Source organism: Blennius ocellaris, assembly GCF_963422515.1.
Source record: "Blennius ocellaris genome assembly, chromosome: 4".
Classification (NCBI taxonomy): domain Eukaryota; kingdom Metazoa; phylum Chordata; class Actinopteri; order Blenniiformes; family Blenniidae; genus Blennius; species Blennius ocellaris.
In genome coordinates, this window is record NC_137653.1 from 33,939,822 (window position 1) to 33,944,284 (window position 4,463).

At 42.8% G+C, this 4,463-nt stretch overlaps 1 pseudogene across 1 annotated transcript; it reads left to right on the forward strand.

Annotated features, from left to right (window-relative positions):
- The first annotated feature begins 418 nt into the window (after nt 1-418).
- Nucleotides 419-4,246, forward strand: LOC308129840 (methionine-R-sulfoxide reductase B1-A-like; annotated as a pseudogene). The gene is made up of 3 exons (XR_013937247.1): nt 419-511; nt 1,733-1,875; nt 1,943-4,246. The product of XR_013937247.1 is annotated as a methionine-R-sulfoxide reductase B1-A-like (transcript).
- The last annotated feature ends 217 nt before the right edge of the window (nt 4,247-4,463 follow it).

Genomic DNA, 4,463 nt, shown 5'->3' on the forward strand with positions numbered 1-4,463 from the left:
GAAAAAATAACTCTTTGATAATATTATAAGAATACTGAACACACATGCACCGACCTGACCACTTTCAAATCCCTCAAGTTCTTCCTGTTCAAATCTGCTTTTCACAATCGACAAAAAACCCTGGAACTCAAAGACCTGGCTTCACTGGACTCTTTTAAAAAGTTATGTCATGACTGTCCGCAAGTGTATTGAATAATAGACTTAATTTCATCATCATTATTATTATTAGTATCATTATTATTATTGACGTCGTCGTCGTCGTTGTTGCTGGTGTTCCTTCAGTCAGTGTTGGTGGACGGGGGCTCGATGACGCTTGTTTGGTCGGACACTGCCATCTATCGGCGGCAGGCGGAACAGCGGAAGGCGGAGCTCCGTTAAACCTGCAGGAGCGTCAGAGCCACGAGCAGCCTGATCAGCTGATTTCCTCCCGCAGCGGTTCTGAAATCACACCTCGACGTGTCTTTCTGACACTTTCTTGGCGGCGAGATCTACAAGGATCATTTTAAACCAGGTGAGCGAGCTGGACGTTATTGAAAGCACAGAGGTGATATAACTGGATTATAGAGGACACAAATAACATTTTGTTCTCACAGTTCGAACCAGATTGTGAAAACGAGATTATTATAAGAGAATAGCGTGCTATTTATAATGCGAAAACCAACCAAATAGTAAAAATCTAACCTTTCATAATGATGACGTGCAGGGAGGGTCACGTGGTTTGACGTTACACATGTCAGATGTTACAAAAGTAACTCCAGAAAGAATAGTTTTCTTGTAGTGTAAATAAATGGTTGAACTGTGCAGTCGTGGTTTGTATGAGCTTACATTCCTCAGTTTAGTGATTCAATTATTACTGTTAATGATGAATGTGGCTTTAATTGAACAACATGTTTTAGACTATTGGAATCGATATAATCCAGATCTTTATGTTGAGAAGAAACGTGTACCGGTAAATGCAGATTGCATTAGGCTCAGTCTAAAAGCAGACATCAACAACAGAAGTCAGTGACTTCTACACAGGGCGTTGTATCTCTAAATCTGAGGTTTCTTTTTGTTTGCAGATGTGTAGGCTGATGAAGAACAACTAAAATGAAAGATTAAATCACCATGTTAGTCAGGGAAGTCAAGCATCTGGCTTACAGATCAGTCAATCCCTGCTGAAGTCCCATTTCGTCCTGTGGCTGTGACCATGCAAAGTGTAGAAATTAAATTACTCTTTTTTTTTAATGAAAGTCACTCCATTTGGTCTATTCTTGGTTAATATTGTTCCTCCTTTCTAAGTAAGAGGAGCAGAAATAACAGAAAAAAGCCTTGAAAGGTGAGCGATGGATCAGTCCTTGAAATCCACCTTCAAATAGCCTCAGTGACAACGAAGCAGCCTCTGAAACTCTTGTCATGGTGAGTGTGCAAACCAGCTGAAAGGCTGCACAAACAGTGTTTCCCTGGAAAGCCACGCTCCTTTGTCTTCAGATGTTTCACCCAAATAGAGCTCAAATTCAATGTGGACTTTATTACACTAAGGTAAAAGAATGCAATTGGTGTAGTCATGTTTGATTGATAGTGATGTTGTTATTTCACTGGTACAGTTCATTCAGGACAAGACTGAACTGTGTGCAGTCTTACATGGCTTGTCTAAGAGAGTCCTGGGTGGTTGCACCGTTACAATATGAAAAATATTGATGTTTCAGACAGACGCTCAGCGTGTTGTACCAAACTTTTCTTTCCCTCTCAGGAATGTACGTTTGCTCCAAGTGTCACCGCCCGCTGTTCTCCAGTCGCTCCAAGTTGGCACACTGGTGTCCGTGGCCGGCGTTCACCGACACCGTCAGGGAGGACAGCGTGACCAAGATGATGGAGACGCTCACCGCCTTCAAGGTCTGAGACACACAGTGATCCTGTGACCAGCGTGAGGCAGGAACTCTGAAGTCTTGTGCGCTCGCAGGTCCTGTGTGGAAAGTGTGGGAACGGACTGGGCCACCAGTTGGTGAACGACGGGCCCGAGGAGGGAACGTCACGCTTCTGAATCTTCAGCCACTCGCTCAAGTTTGTCCCCAATAAAGGTCGGATGGTCTCGTCTGAGAAGGAGCCGGCGGAAACCCACTGTGACAACATTTAGATTAAAAAGAAACAAGCTCCAATCTAATCCAATGTGAGAAACCTGAGACCACGTTGGAAGTCAAAGTAAAAATCCAGAACCAGACTAAGAGCAGTTGGGAGTAAATGACTAGAGTAAGAAAACCAGGAAGAATTGAGAAATAAATGAACAGCAGACAGTAAAATACTCGACATGAAAAGTGTTGAAGAGCATTAATATTCTCTGCAGAAGTGGAACCTAAAGCAGCTTCACTCTGAAAATGTCCAGCGTTAACAACAGACGGTGTCCAGACTCAGTTTTATTGCAATTTTATTGAATACATATTCGCTGAAATTACAAATGCCTACAGTGAGACGGATATATTTTTGAATTAGGAGGCTGAAAAAAAACACATTTTGTAGCATAAACAAGTTGTTTTCTGTTGATTCCTGCTGCACCGGAATCAGATTGAAATGTTTGTACTCGACTATCAGATTAGTTAGTTTACATTAATATGAGACTGTTCAACCTGAAGAGGGAGAATAGCTGACAACACCTGAATTAACCACTAGATGGCGACACCATCCTGCAGAGTCACATTAGTGTTTGTTTTCCATTATTATTATTAAGTTGTTTTATTTGTTTGTTTATGTAGAATCAACAATATAGATGCTATAAGAAGCGTTGGGGTAATGGAGCCTGATCACCCTGTTGGGAATCACAATCCTGATTGTCTGAACTATTTCCTGGTGAGAAGCCCAAAGAAATAAATGATCCAAAACCCAGACAAACACAACTAACATTTGAAGGAAAGTTTAGAGTCAGTGTGGACGTGACGGGACTCCAGTGTGAGTTCCTAGCTTTCATAGTGAGTCATGTGGCTATTTCAATAAATCAAGAAAATACAGACGACTTTACAAGGGACTGATGACTATGTGACTACGTCTGTGTTAAAACTAACAGACATTTTGAGGAAGTTTCATTTTCAGGTATCCAGGAGACTGCTGAAGCCTGGAGAGGAACCAACTGAACCACTTCACGTGGATGATGATGCATTAATCAAGTTTCTATCTGAGTTTTTGTTTCCCAGACAGAAAGCTCCATACCAGGTGCTGAACGTGACGAAAACCGCTCTGAAAAGGAGGGGAGAGCAGAGTGGGTGCACGGTGCTGCTCGTCACCCCAGACCAACTTAACACTGGCAGACCAAGCCGGCTCCGACCAACTTGAAGAAGGACGGAGAGCCTTCAAACCAGTAGTAGGATGGCGGTCCATCATCCTACTGCTGGCGTTCAGGATCCATGATTACACATTGACATGTTTCAAATGATGGCATTGTTATGTAGTGTTACAACTGTATTGTCACTTTGATGATTTCAATGTACTCATGCATTGCATTGTATGTCACAGTAACTTTGTACTGTTTCTCTGGGTCACATAGATGCAGAGGGGACCAGCTCTTTTACTCCTTTCCCGAATTGGCCGAGGGGAAGGTGAGGTTTGGGCTGGATCCTCGGCTCAAAGTCTCTGGGGTGCATTCTCTGTGACTTTCCAACTGATTTGGTAAACATCTGCACATTCGTATGTGTATAGTTGTGTTGGAAGGGCTGGTTTATGTACCTCGGAGAGGCTGCGAGTCAAGGGGGACTTTGTGTAACCATTAAAGAAAAAAAAAAGAAAAAACAGACGCAACCAGGGGTGTTTTTGCTGGAGCTAAATGGGACGTCATCATGAATGTGTGTGTGAATGTGTGTGTGAATGTGAATGCATTATTCCATCTTATATGCTAAAGTCTCCATGTTGTATTTGTAATAAATGTGTGGTAGTAGTAGTGTTGATCTCACGATCAAAAAGGAGGGATTTGTTATAGAAAATCTGACCTCCATGTGTGGAGTCTGACTTCTCCTGTTCTCGTCCCCCCGGGATACTACTGATAATAAACTAATCAGGATTGTTTTTATTGCTGTTTACGATGACGTCTCAGAACTATCTCTGGGCGCCACAGCCAGGCCTTGAAGGAACGTGACTACGATGATGCAGCTTTACATATGAAGGAGGAGAGTGTGTAGGGGGTGGATGGTGAGAATGTGCATGCCTGTGTGTGTGTGAGGATGTTTGTGGAATGTGTCTTTGTCTGTCAGGTGTGGGAGCGCTCCGGCTTTATGTCTGAATAAATTCCCCTCTTAGCATCTCACTCTGTGTCTCACTTCATCTTTCCAAACCTCCGGCCGTCACTGAGGAGAAGAAATGACCCACTACACGCAACACTGTACTATACACAGTACTGTACATTAGGCTTGGGCGGCATTACGGTAATACCGTATACTGCTGGTGTTTAAAAATAGCAATGGTATCAGTTTCAATACCGTCATGAAAAAATGCAATGCACT